The following is a 15,218-nucleotide window of genomic DNA, read 5'->3' on the forward strand; positions in this document are numbered from 1 at the left end:
TAATGTTCAAATCCAGAAACATGCTTTAGAGACAGGGTAATTGTGTAAATTAGGACACTTAAAAGTAATGGGATGTTATTAATAATCATGCCATATAGCTATTTTTATATTATCATTTTTTTTCTAAAGTTGTACATTAAGGGTTTCTGCTTTTGTAAGTTGGTTTATGAACAATTGCTGCTACAGAGTAAGTGCACACAACAGTGACCACAATGGGGATGAGGCAGGGAAAGGATGGAGGAACTTTGAGTTGGACAAAGGGGTGGGAGGGGAGGGGCATGGGGTAGGAAAGATGGTAGAATGAGAAGGTCATCATTACCCTAGGTACATGTATGATTGTGTACAACCAGAGAAATGAAAAGTTGTACTCCATTTGTATACAATGAATCAAAGTGCATTCAACTGTCACATACAACTAATTAGAACAAATTTAAAAAAGATTATGGATTTAACCTTACTTTTGCCTTATCTATTAAGTATTTTCAATTTTCTAGCTATAAATCAGGAGTCTGGGTATCTGATATGTTAATGTGTTTCTAATTGCAAGGGAAAGAAATCATGTGCAAATTTGCTTAACTAATAAGAAGAAATTTGGAGATGATGTGTGGAGTTTGGGGTTGGTGTGGCCTAGATGCTCCAAAGATTCTTTTTCTTCCCATCTCTCCATTTGCCTTCCTTATGATATCAGCTTTATCTTAAGTCTGTCTTATGGGAATACATGGAGAGTTCTGGGAGATCAAGGGAGTTTTTCAGATACTCCCCTCAAACCATTCTTTGTCCTTCAGAGGTCTTTACTGAGTCACATACACATGCATTAACTTAAAACCATGTTTTGTGAGTGGGATTATAGTTCACGTGGGCTGAATGTGTACCTAATTACCAGAACTAGTGATAAATTTGGCTTTCTCCAAAGTGCATGTGCTACAGAGGATGGTATGGTTGTCTAAACAAAAACAAAACGAGGGTAATCATGAAGAGAAGGGTACTAAGTCAGAAGGTTAATTACAATACAGTATCTCCCTCACCTGCTTTCTGACCACTTGCTTTCCAGCCCACCTTTCTGAGTCTTACAAATGTATTATTCAAGAAGCCACTTCATCTTCATTCTTTCTTTGGAGTAGCTGCTCTCATATTTGGACTTTCTCCTTCCTATAATATTTCCTGTAAAAACCTAAGTTGAACTCTATTGTTTAGGGATGCTGGCAGCCTGGCAGTCACACTGAGCAAGGCAACTTTGTGAACTGATGTGGATTGTAATAAAAATTGAGAAGGTCATGTTTACTTTTGAATGCTGCCACTATTGCTTCTATGATTTGAAACGCTAGAATACTATTTTTCTTTCTTTTTTTATACATGCCTAAGGAAATGTTTGTATTTTTCCTTAATTAGGGTAATGTGAACCTTGCAAAAAATCATAAAAAATACAGATTCGTAAACTGTTAAAAGGTAGAAGAGCCACAATTTCAGTTAATTACATATTCAAACAGGGGCAGTGATTCCTCTTCTTTCGGGAGACAAATGCAGTATTTTCATCCTATTTTTTTTTACACCAAATAATTTGAATCCTGCTTTACAATTTATAAGGTTTTTCATTTACTGTCACCTCTTGATCATATGGAGGCAATTAACTGTGTTTAAGAATATTGAACTTTTGAAAACATATAAGTTAAATATGAATTATGCAGGGATCCATAATAAAAAATATCTATTTTTTGGAATTACATAGTAACAATTTTTTATTGTCATAAGAAGGCAGACATGGGGAAAAAAGGCAGGATCCATAGATGTATAAGTATAAAGATTATCATTGACGCAAAGCTAAAAACTTCCTAAATATCAGGAGAATTAAAATGATTTTTTTAAGAAAAAGCCAAGTTAAAAGAAAAGAAAAGGCCAAATAATATGAAGAATTAAGTTCTATCTATATAGTCACATGAATAAACGTAAATAAGTTTATTGCATCTAAAAAGGTTATTCATATTAGAATCCAAACTAAATTCAGTGCTTGACTATGTTGTGTAAAAGAGATACTTAAAACTTAGGTTAAAGGTTTAGAAAAAAATATACTTAGTTATTTTATTTTGAATATCATTAAAATTTTTGTAGAAATGTTCCTCTCATTATTAAAGTACTTACATAATGTAATTGGTGTACAAAGATTAAAATATTTACTATCTGCCCATTTACCAAAAAAAAAAAAATGTTTGCTGACTCTTGAGTCAGACAAACTATTAGCTAGCCTGATTAATCAAGGAAAAGAGGGAGACAGTAGAACTACTCAAAATACAAAAAGACAGGGAGTAATAATCACAAAACAATTTCAATACTCATAAGAAACTGATTGATACTAGTCAATGCAAAGAAGTCTGAAGACCTGAGTAAAATGGATAATCTTCTAAGAAAAATATAATTTATCAAAATTATATAGGACATAGTGGATGCAAGATCTGACATTTGCATACTTGAAGAGCCAGAGAGGAAAAGAGAAAGAATGAGGCAGAGGGTTGAGAATTTTCTAAATCTGATGAAAGACATCAAGCCAGAGATTTCAGATGCCAGGAAATGCCATGCAGAATAAATAGGAAAAAACAATCAAAGAGATGAGACAATTGCTAACTGCACTTAAGGACAATGGCATGTTGGAAAACAAAGGCATGATATCATCAAGATAGTGATATAAAATATTAACCTAGAATATTCTATGTGGCCTTAGTAACCTTCCCTAAAGAAGACAAAAGACATTATGTTAGTCAGGAGGGAGGAAATTTGGATTTGGAAGGGACCCTAGGAGGGCTTCTAGGGGAGCCAGCGTGTTTGCTTTACAGTGCTTATTTGCTCTATAACATTTTGGTTTGGTGTGTATATTTTTTAATATGAGAATATGTCACAAATGTTAAATTTACTCATTGCACTCATTTTTATATGCAAATATTTCATTTATAAATTATCTTCTAAAGCAGATGAGCCTCTATACTGAAGAATACTCAATAGTTTTTTAACTGTTACAAGTATTATACATAGTAATGATCAATAAAAGTTTTAAATATAAAAGTAATTTAAAACCAGGAGATATTTTTGTAAAATGTGAATTTTCAGCTGTTCTTGTTTGTTTTTCTGGTACTGAGTATTGAATCCAGGGGCACTCCACCACTGAGCCCCATCTGCAGCCCTTTTTATTTTTTATTTTGAGGCAGGGTCTTGATGAATTGCCCAGGCTGGCCTTGAATTTGCGATCCTCCTGCCTCATCCTCCCAAGTAGCTGACAGACAGGCAAGAGTCAATGTGCACAGTGTTTTCAGCTTTTCTTGAGAAAACATGGAAGTCACGTCAATGTTGGACTGGCATTTTGAACAACTGGAGATAAGGGTTTTGTTTTTTTTTTTTTTACAAGATATATTTCTATGCTTCACACCATTTCCATTTCATTAATTTTTGCCTTCAGGTTCCTGTATGAATATTGCTTCTGCAAGTTAAATATCCTAAGTTTTGAATGCAATTTGGTTCTTATCACTGTCTCTGAATCTTTTAATTTACCAATATTTCTTTGAAAACATACCACCTGGCTGTTTCAGAATGGGGTGGATGCAGATTTTGCAGAATGCAATTTAAGACTTCCTTTGTCTTTTTTTTTTAACCTGACAACAGCTCCTAGAACTTTTATCCTTAGAGGTCTTATTAGACCCGCTCCACTTCATTTATCCTTTACTGATAGCAGTTATTTGAACTTAATTGCAAGGAATCATATTTTTTCTTCTTGAATTTCTCCTTAATGGTGGATTGACTTGCTGGGAGCCATTAGCCAAGTAGGTATGACAATTTCCTTGCCAGCGTACCCCATGTTGCAGTGACATTGAATGTACATGACCTTGCTCAAGGACCAAGGCAGATTAGGGTGTTCCCAGTTTTAAGATAATCGTGTTTAGGGCGTTCCCAGTTTAGGTTCCAGGTTTAAGGTTTAAGATTATTCCTGCTGGGAATAGGGCGTATCCTGCTGCCTGAGTTCCCCTTGAGTTCTCACGGGATTCAGACAATATATTTTGGAGATAGAAGCCCAGTGGAGTGGATTTGGGCAGAGAACGTGGATTTCCCCAGAACGTGATTGTAGACGGCTGGTGTGAGTTCGGGAATAAAGAGTTGCTGTTTGAATCTACAAGCTGTGTGGTGGCTCGTGATTGTGTGCCCAGCCAGACTGCGGCATTTGTGCCCAGCCAGACTGCGGCATTTGGCGGCTCGTACGGGGAACTTCTGAAGCTTGGAGGTAAGTGAAATTGCTCGCCCCTGAGGAAGAGCGAAAGAATGGGTGACCAACTCAAAAAACAATGTGTTATTGTTTTGATTTATCTTGTTTTTGTTTCAAGCTGCCTATCCCTAGAAATTTCTCAGGCAAACTGGAAAAAATGGTTGACTAAAGGTTTGAAGTTTGTCGGCCCTGAGGAAGAGAAAATTGATACAACGATTTTTTATTCCGTTTTTGTTTCATTCAGTTTCGGCTTTGTTTTGTGCTATCTTATTGGGTTGCGTTATCTTTATAGTAGATTAGAAATTAGTAAAAAACAAACCGAAAAGATGTTAAGTAAATTGTTAGAGGTTCAGACCATGGAGAAAGACATTTAGATCAAGCAAAAGAGAAGGTCTCTCGAGCTAGTCAGACAGAGGAAGAAAATTTAAAGGAAAAGGGGTTGTTAGGAAAAAGGCCACAACAGGAGGCTGTTACTAACTCCATTTTATCACAAGAGGGCGTAATTCAACCAACAGCCCCACCGATGGAGACAGCTGAGTGGCCCTCAAACCCCGTAGTTGATAAATGGGATCCTGAGACAGGACCTCAAAGATTAGCATGCCCTGTACTTGAACAGGCAGGAGGGCAGCGAATTCACCGTGCTTTAGATTTTAAAACAGTGAAGCAGTTAAAGGAGGCTGTAACAACCTATGGTCCCCAAGCTCCCTTCACGGTAAGCATGGTTGAGTCCATTACTAACTTGGACATGACGCCAGCAGATTGGGCTAGCATGTGTAAATCTGTACTAAATGGAGGACAATATTTGTTATGGAAGGTTGCCAATGAGGAATTTTGCACGGAGACAGCTAGGCGAAATGCAGCAGCCGGTTATCCTCAAAGAAATCTAGATATGTTGTTAGGAAAAGGACCTTATGAGGGTCAACGGCAACAAATTGAATATGATCCTGCTATATATGCACAAATTGCTGCAGACGCAGTTAGGGCATGGAAGACTTTACAAGGACATGGAGATTTACAAGGTCAGCTATCTAAGGTAATACAGAGAGCTAATGAACCATACGCTGACTTTGTAGATAGGCTAATTCAAATGGCTGCCAAAATTTTTGGGGATACAGAACAAGCAATGCCATTAATAAAACAACTGGCTTATGACCAAGCAAATCGTTGCTGCAGAGAGGTTATTAGACCATGGAGACATGAAGATTTAAACACATATATTAAATTATGTAGAGATATTAATGAACAAGGGCAAGTCTTGGCAGCTGCAGTATAACAGGCTTTAGATGCCAGGCCAAAAACATGCTATGATTGTGAACAAACAGGACATTTTAAAAGGAATTGCCCCATAGGAGGAGGGTTTAACAAAAGTAGGTATCAAAGGAATAGAATACCCGGTATTTGCCCACGATGCCATAGAGGGAGACATTGGGCTAATGAATGCCGTTCTCAAACCACCATAGAAGGTACTCCCTTATCAAAAAACAGACAAAGACCAGGTATTTATCCAAGATATCGTGGAGAAAGGCATCAGGCTCCATTGCCAAAAAACAGACGGGGGCCCAATGCTCCGGGGCCCACAACCACAAATATACGGGGCAGTGGAGGATCCCAGCAACACCATCAGGGTAGTGCCCAGGACACATTGTCCATTAAATCCCTCATCAGACAAACCCGAGGGAGCGCAGGGTTGGACATCTGTGCCTCTGCCAGAGCAGTATTAACTCCAGAGATGGGAGTTCAAATCATTCCCACAGGAGTAAAAGGACCTCTTCCCCAAGGAACAGTAGGCTTATTATTGGGACATAGTTCATCTACATTAAAAGGACTTATGATAAGTCCTGGGGTAATTGATCCCGATTATGTAGGTGAAATAAAAATTATACCTAGTTCTCCAAGAGGTATATCAGTAATTTCACCTGGAGATAGAATAGCACAGTTGTTAATAATACCCAGCCTACATAATAAATTTCCTAGTCATAGTGTAGAAAGAGGTTCCAGGGGATTAGGCTCCACAGGTGTAGATTGGGCTATGTTGTCTTTAAATTTAGATTCTCTCCCAATGCTAAAACTAAATATTCAAGGTCATGAGTTTAATGGGCTACTGGACACAGGAGCTGACCTTAGCATCATATCTCGTCAAGAATGGCCAAAACATTGGCCATTACAACAAGCCACTCAAATGCTTCGAGGCCTAGGAATGGCGACTAATCCCCATAGAAGTGCAATGGTATTAGATTGGAAGGATCCTGAAGGATGTGAAGGAACTATACAGCCATATGTATTGGATCATCTTCCTATAAATTTATGGGGACGAGATGTCCTAGATCAATTAGGTTTGACGTTAACAAATAACATCAATCCTAATGCGCCCACTACTAGGGCTAGACAAGGCTTTAGGAAAGAAAAAAGATTAGGAAAACAAGGGCAAGGTATAGCAGCACCAGTACAAATAGATCAAGGAACAGACAGACATGGGTTGGATTTTCAGAAAGGGCCACTGAGACAATCAAAATTACTTGGAAATCAGAAAGACCAGTGTGGGTTCCTCAGTGGCCCCTGACTAAAGAAAAGACACAAGTAGCCCATGATCTGGTCAAACAACAATTAGCGGAAGGACATATACAACCTTCCATATCTCCCCATAATACTCCCATTTTTGTCATCAAAAAGAAATCTGGTAAATGGAGATTATTGCAAGATTTAAGAGCCATTAATAATGAGATAGTTATTATGGGACCTGCTCAATCAGGGATTCCTCAATTGTCTGCTTTGCCAAAAACCTGGCATGTTTTAGCTATAGATATTAAAGATTGTTTTTTTTTCAATTCCAATTCATCCCGAGGATAGTCCACGTTTTGCATTTACTATCCCTGCATTAAATCATGAAGGTCCTGATCAGAGATATGAATGGAAAGTACTCCCTCAAGGGATGGCTAACAGTCCAACTATGTGTCAAATATATGTTAACAAAGCAATCCAGCCACTTAGAAATCAAAATCCTGAACTACAAATATTTCACTATATGGATGATGTATTATTGGCACATAAAGATAAAAACATATTGCTGGAATGTTATGCCACACTTACAAACTTATTAAAAAATTATAATCTAGAGATAGCAATAGATAAAGTACAATTAAATTTCCCAATTAATTATTTAGGAGTTCTATTATCCTCAACCATGGTCCGTCCACCAAAAATTCAAATACGAGTAGATCAACTCAAATCACTTAATGACTTTCAAAAGTTATTAGGAGACATAAATTGGATAAGGCCTTATCTAGGTATACCAACAGGAGAGTTGGGACCTTTATTTGATATTCTAAAAGGTCCATCAGATCCAAATTCACCCCGCATGTTAACTCCTAAAGCAAGAAAGGCATTAAAAATTATTGCAACATATATGGAAAATATACATTTGGATAGAATTGATATAAGTTTGCCTTTATTATTTATTGTACTACCAACAAAAAATATTCCTACAGGAGTATTTTGGCAAGAAGGTCCATTATTGTGGATACATTTATCTTATTCTCCTAACACTATTCTTACTAGGTATCCTGAGGCTGTAGGACAATTAATACTCAAAGGAATAAAAGCAGCGAAGGGAGTGTTTGGAATTTCTCCCAATAAAATTATTACTCCATATACTATGGATCAAATTGATGAGTTAGCTAATGAGTTAAATACTTGGGCAATAATCATGTGTAAATCTAATGTTACATTTGATAATCATTTACCATCTAATCCTTTGTTTTTTTGGTCTAAGCATCCTGTAGTTTTTCCTAAAATGACAAGAAAAACACCTATCATGAATGCTCCAAATATATTCACTGATGGGTCTAATAATGGTACAGCAGCAGTAGTTACCCCAGATCGAACTTTTACATTTTTAGTACCCAAACAATCAGCTCAAAAGGTAGAGCTTAATGCAGTTTTACAAGCTTTTTTGATGTTTAAAGATTCTGTATTTAATTTATTTTCTGATAGTCAGTATGTAGTTAATGCTATAGTATCTCTTGAAGATGCTGGTAGGATTTCCCCTTCTTCTACTGTTTTCTCTTTGTTTTCCACTATACAAAGTCTAATCTGGGACAGAAAAGATCCATTCTTTATAGGACATATTAGGGCACATACAGGATTGCCTGGAGCCCTTAGTTTAGGCAATGATTTAGCAGATAAAACTACACATGACATACATATTTTCTCTACATTTGAAGAAGCTACAAATTTTCATAAAATGTTTCATGTTAATGCTAATACTTTACAAAAGCGTTTTAAAATAACTAAGGAACAAGCCAGACATATAATAAAACAATGTCAAAATTGTGTGACATTTTTACCACAAGTTAATCTTGGAGTCAATCCTAGAGGACTGATACCTAACCATATTTGGCAGATGGACGTCACACACTTGCCAGAATTTGGAAAATTAAAATATTTACACGTTACAGTTGATACTTCTTCTGGATTTTTGATGGGCTCCCTTCATGCCGGAGAAAAAACTAAAGATGTTATAGCTCATTGCTTACAAAATTTTGCCACTGTGGGCGTTCCTAAACAGTTAAAAACCAATAATGGTCCTGGCTATACCTCTACCTCTTTTAAACAATTTTGCTCATCATTTGGTATTACTCATATAACAGGAATACCATACAATCCACAGGGACAAGGCATAGTTGAAAGAGCTCATCAAACTATTAAAACATACTTATTAAAGCAAAAAGAGGGAATTGGAAGGGGGTATATATCCCCCAAAGATAAACTTAAAATAACGCTTTTTACTCTAAACTTTTTAAATTTGGATTCATCAGGACTTAGTGCTGCGGAAAGGCATATGTATCCAAAAAATGTACATAAGCCTAAAGTACTTTGGAAAGATATTCTAACAGGACAATGGAAAGGTCCTGACCCAGTGATTGTCTGGAGTCGGGGGTCTGTTTGTGTTTTTCCACAGGGAGAACAGCAGCCCATTTGGATTCCAGAGAGATTAACTAAAACAGTTTCTACAGATCGAAAAGAAGAGATTTGACTCAAATCCATAACAGCTGATATCCAGAACTCCAGCTTGGCCATTCTTACATCTGCGACAGTGATTAACCAGGATGCTTTTTTTCAATAGCTATTTTATTATTGCATTTTTCCACATCATAAGGTTCTATTTTTATTTTTTGAGCTCATACAAACCTAGGTTAATGTTTTTCTGATCAGTTTTATTTTTTGACTGTGGAGTTTTTAAACATTGCAATGGAGATTTCACCTAGGTAAAGCTACAAGGCCTTTACTATTTTCTTATGTGTTGTATGTTTGTGTACACTCTTGTGTTTTGTGTTGTATGTCTGTATGTGCGTATGTCCATATTTCTTATATGAGGAGCGCTCATGAAAAAATGGATCCGAATTATTATTATTTTTTTATTCACGTGATTTAAATGGTTTAATTTAAATTATGTAAACAGCTGTTAAGGATTGTTTTTAAAGGTGGTTAACAGATCTGTTTGTTTACTAATTTAAATTAGGTAAAAAGCTGTTAAGGATTGTTTTTAAAGTAGGTTAACAGATCTGTTTGTTTACTTTCACCTTTCCTTTTCATTATATTTAATAATTCTTTTCAGGATAATGTCTCTTTAGCATCATTGCCAGAATTCCTATCTCCATCCCAGTGCCGGTGAAGAACTCAACAAGTAATGCTCAATCAAAGAGTCAACTTACTTTGGGAGGAAACGGATTTTGGGAGGAAATGGACATATTGATAGATTCCTCTGCTTTGAACTGCTTGCAGAACTTGCCTGGACTATGTAACTATCGTTTGGTGCAGCGAATTGTGGTAATGCTGGCATATCTTTGCTGATGGTGTCACTAGTGATGCAATTTTTCCTTGCCAGCGCACCCCATGTTAATTGTGGTAGTGCTGACATATCTTTGCTGATGGTGTCACCAGTGATGCAATTTTTCCCAAGAAGCCGTCAATTGGCTTGGTGTCGTGGCATTTCTGTATCCTCCTCCCTTCTGCTAGTGATGGTCTAAAATTTGGGGGCCAATGGCTTATGCTGGACCGGTAGTCAGTGACGGGTATGATTCAATTGCAGTGGTATCAACCTAAGACAGGAGGCTGACGCCTAAAGGTCAGTTTTCCGATGACGGGTAAGAACCATATGTTGAATTGGACAACCTACCAGGCACGGTCCATAAGCCACATTAACCTCACTCCCCCACTGGCACCAAGGCCAAATTTGGGGGCCAACAGAGGTGAGGCAAAGAACCTCACCCCCCCACTGGTGCATAGACCTATCCACAAGTATGGCTGTATGCTGGACCGGTAGTCAGTGACGGGTATGATTCAATTGCAGTGGTATCAACCTAAGACAGGAGGCTGACGCCTAAAGGTCAGTTTTCCGATGACGGGTAAGAACCATATGTTGAATTGGACAACCTACCAGGCACGGTCCTTAAGCCACATTGCTTGTTGTTTAATTAATCAGAAGGGGGGAGATGCTGGGAGCCATTAGCCAAGTAGGTATGACAATTTCCTTGCCAGCGTACCCCATGTTGCAGTGACATTGAATGTAGGTGACCTTGCTCAAGGACCAAGGCAGATTAGGGTGTTCCCGGTTTTAAGATAATCGTGTTTAGGGCGTTCCCAGTTTAGGTTCCAGGTTTAAGGTTTAAGATTATTCCTGCTGGGAATAGGGCGTATCCTGCTGCCTGAGTTCCCCTTGAGTTCTCACGGGATTCAGACAATATATTTTGGAGATAGAAGCCCAGTGGAGTGGATTTGGGCAGAGAACGTGGATTTCCCCAGAACGTGATTGTAGACGGCTGGTGTGAGTTCGGGAATAAAGAGTTGCTGTTTGAATCTACAAGCTGTGTGGTGGCTCGTGATTGTGTGCCCAGCCAGACTGCGGCATTTGTGCCCAGCCAGACTGCGGCATTGACTGTTCCTATCTTTTTGGGTCTTTTGTGTCTTTACTCAGGCTGGTAATGTGGAAAACAGAGACCTAGACAAAACTTTAGAAACCAAATACCCTCTTCACTGTTTTTCTGATTCAATTAATTGTGTTTTTAAATTAAATTAATTCACTGTTTTTCTGATAAATTAATCCTCTTAAGCTTTCCTTAAAAGAGTAAAGAACCCTCTACAGGGAATTTGGACTATGTATGAATCTCTTCAAGATAAAGTGAGTTCTGGGACCCTGAACTTGAGGGACCATTTCCAAACTAAAATTGCTAATAGCTGAATTTGATGCTGTTTCATAAAAAATAACAGTTGAAGTTTGGATACTGAGAATATATGACAATAGTGCTAAACTTCCTAATAATTCTAAAATTTTTAGTAATTTTCCTTGAAGTTCACTAGAATTTTCTTATTAGAAATTAGATGTTATTATTATCATCTACAAATGACAGTATTGTTTCCTTTCCAGTTGTTTGGGCTCTTTTTACTACTCCTCTACTTAAAAATCTCCAGGACAGTGCTGATGAAAGTTGATGATAGCAAATATTCCTCTTTAAGGAATGATTCTAATATTTCATTATTATGTGATACATTTGCTGTAGTTTGTTTTGTTCATCCCTACCCCAAAATTTAAGTTCCTTTCTATTCCATGTTTGTCTTTTTTCCTTCCTCCTTTTTTTTCTTCCTTCTTTCATTTCCTTATTCTTTTTCTTTTTTCCCCCTTTGGGGATATTTTTATTGAACATGTTATTTTTTAATTTTTAAAATTTATTTATTTTAATTAGGTATATATGACAGCAGAATGCATTTTGATTAATTGTACACAATTGCAGCCAACTTTACATTTCTAAGGTTGTCAATGTAGCATCACACCATATGTGCAGTCATACATGTACCTAGAGTAATGATGTCCATCTCATTCCACCATCTTTCCTGCCCCCATGCACCTTACCTCCCCTCCCTCCCCTTTGCCCAAAGTTACTCCATCTTTCCTATGCCTCCCTCCTCTCTGTTAACTCAATACTTAACACCAAAAACAAACAACCCAATCAATAAATGGGCTAAGGAGCTGAACAAACCCTTCTCAGAAGGAGATATACATTGAAAAATGCTCAATATCTCTAGTAATTAGAGAAATGCAAATCAAAACTACTTTAAGATTTCATCTCAGGCCAGTCAGAATGGCAGCTATCAAGAATATAGACAACAATAAATGTTGGTGAGGATGTGAGGGAAAAGGCATACTCATACATTGCCGGTGGGACTGCAAATTGGGGCAGCCAATATGGAAAGCAGTATGGAGATTCCTTAGAAAACTTGGAATGGAACCACCATTTGACCCAGCTATCCCACTCCTTGGTCGATACCCAAAGGACTTAAAGTCAGCATGTTGTGGTAATGAAGCCACACCAATGTTTAGAGTAGCTCAGTTCGAAATAGCTAAACTGTACAACCAACCTAGATGCCCTTAAATAGGTGAATGGATGAAGAAAGTGTGGTATAGATACACAATGGAATATTACTCAGCAATAGAAAGAATAAAATTATAGCATTTGCAGGTTAAATGGATGGAGTTGAGAATATCATGCTAAGCGAAGTAAGCCAATCCCCAAAAACCAAAGGCTGAATGTTCTCTTTATTCTTTCTTAAATTATGAAAGGACGACTTTTGTCAAGTAATTGCAACTATTTAGATAGTCATCCTTTTCTCCTCTAATTGGTTAATATGATAATCATATCAATTCATTCTAATGGCAATCCACCTTTGTGTTCCTGGAACAAATCCAGTTTGCAAATATATTATTTACAAATTCTTCATCTGAGTTCATGAGTAAGATTGGTTTATAATTTTTCCCTTCATATGCTCTTAGGTTTGATATCAAAGTAATGGTAGCTTATAGAAGAGATCATTTAGTGTTTTTTCCTTTATAAATAATCTGGAATATTGTTTTAAATTAGAATACTTAGTTCCTGAAGTGTAGAATTTGCCCATAAAATCATTTAACCTGGTGTGTGTGTGTGTGTGTTAGGGAGGGCAATAGATATCAACTACTGATGGGATTTCTTTACTTGTTATATGTTTATTTGGGATTTCTAACTCATTGGGGAGAATTTTGGTAAATTTTATATCTCCAGAATGTTGATCAGTCCAAACTCAGAAATTGCAGAAGTAAAAGAACTTTACTTGGGGTCTTAATTGTACGTTGTGAGGTATAGGTTCAGGTATCTCTGAATCAATGATCCAAAGAAGAGAGAGGAGGTGGGAGATTATATTGGGCAAAGAATGTTGATTTATTAGAAGGCAATAAAAAATTGTCTTGTTGGGAAACTTAATGTACTTGAGAACATGTACTGCATGTGACCAATATATAAAGAAAACAATACATGTATTTAGTTAAAATGTCCTAAAACAGAGACTGAAACCTCTTGAATATGCATCTTGAATCTCTGGGCATAATGTTAATTATTCCAGATGCCTGTGGTCAGATGCTAATCAAAGTTCACATTTGTAGTCAGTAGTTGGAGTTGTGCCTAAGTCTAGCTTCCTAATGGCCTCCTGATCCCATTTTTTTTCAAATCTACATAATGGTGACAATATAAGGACCTGCCTTAGGATTATTATATTTTTAACTTATAAATGGCAGCAGAATGCATTGCAATTCTTATTACACATTTAGAGCACCATTTTTCATATCTCTGGTTGTATACATTATATATTCATACCAATTTGTGTCTTCATACCTGTACTTTGGATAATAATGATCAACACATTCCACCATCATTAATAACCCTATGCGCCCTCCTTTCCCTCCCACCCCTCTGCCCTATCTAGAGTTCCTCTATTCCTCCCATGCTCCCGCTCCCTATCCCACTATGAATAAGCCTCCTTATACCAAAGAAAACATTTGGCATTTGGACTTTTGGGATTGGCTAACTTCACTTAGCATTATCTTCTCTAACTCCATCCATTTACCTACAAATGCCATGATTTAATTCTCTTATTGCTGAGTAATATTCCATTGTGTATAAATGCCACATTTTTTTTTTATCCATTCATCTATTGAAGGGCATCTAGGTTGGTTCCACAGTTTTCTATTGTGAATTGTGCTGCTATAAACATTGATGTGTCTGTGTCCCTGTAGTATGCTGTTTTTATACCTTTGGGTATAGACCCAGGAGAGGGATAGCTGGGTCAAATGGTAGTTCCATTCCCAATTTTCCAAGAAATCTCCATACTGCTTTCCATATTGGCTGCACCAATTTGCAGTCCCACCAGCAGTGTATGAGTGTACCTTTTTCCCCACATCCTTGCCAACACTAATGATTGTATGCATAATAGCTGCTATTTTGACTGGAATGAGGTGAAATCTTAAACTGGTTTTGATTTGCATTTCTCTAATTGCTAGTGATGATGAACATTTTTTTCATGTATTTATGATTGATTGTACATCATCTTCTGAGAAGTGTCTCTTCAGGTCCTTGGCCCATTGATTGATTGAGTTATTTGTTTTTTTTGTTTTTTTTTTTTTTTTTGGTGTTAAGATTTTTGAGTTCTTTATATACCCTAGAGATTAGTGTTCTATCTGATGTGTGAGGGGCAAAGATTTGCTCCTAAGATGTAGGCACTCTATTCACCTCACAGATTGTTTCTTTTCCTGAGAAGAAACTTTTTAGTTTGAGTCCATCCTGTTTATTGATTCTTGATTTTAATTCTTGCACCACAGGAGGCTTATTAAGAAAATTGGTTCAGATTGTTAATTGCTAGTATATAGAAGTGCAACTGACTTAGTCAACCTAACTTTGCTAATTAACTATGATAGGTTTTTGATATACATGGATTCTTTGAGATTTTCAATATGCTATGTGCAAATGCAAATAGTTAGTTTTACTTCTTTATTTTTAGTTTGTATGCCTTTTATTTCTTTTTCTTGCCTAATTGCTCTGGCTACATCTTCTTGTACAATGTTATGTAGAATAACAGCAATAGCATGTTTTATTCCTGATCTTTGGGTAAAAACATTAGT

Source organism: Marmota monax, unplaced genomic scaffold (genome assembly GCF_021218885.2).
Source record: "Marmota monax isolate L192 unplaced genomic scaffold, Marmota_monax_Labrador192_F-V1.1 WCK01_AAM20220418_F8-fsc00061, whole genome shotgun sequence".
In the NCBI taxonomy this organism is placed as follows: Eukaryota; Metazoa; Chordata; class Mammalia; order Rodentia; family Sciuridae; genus Marmota; species Marmota monax.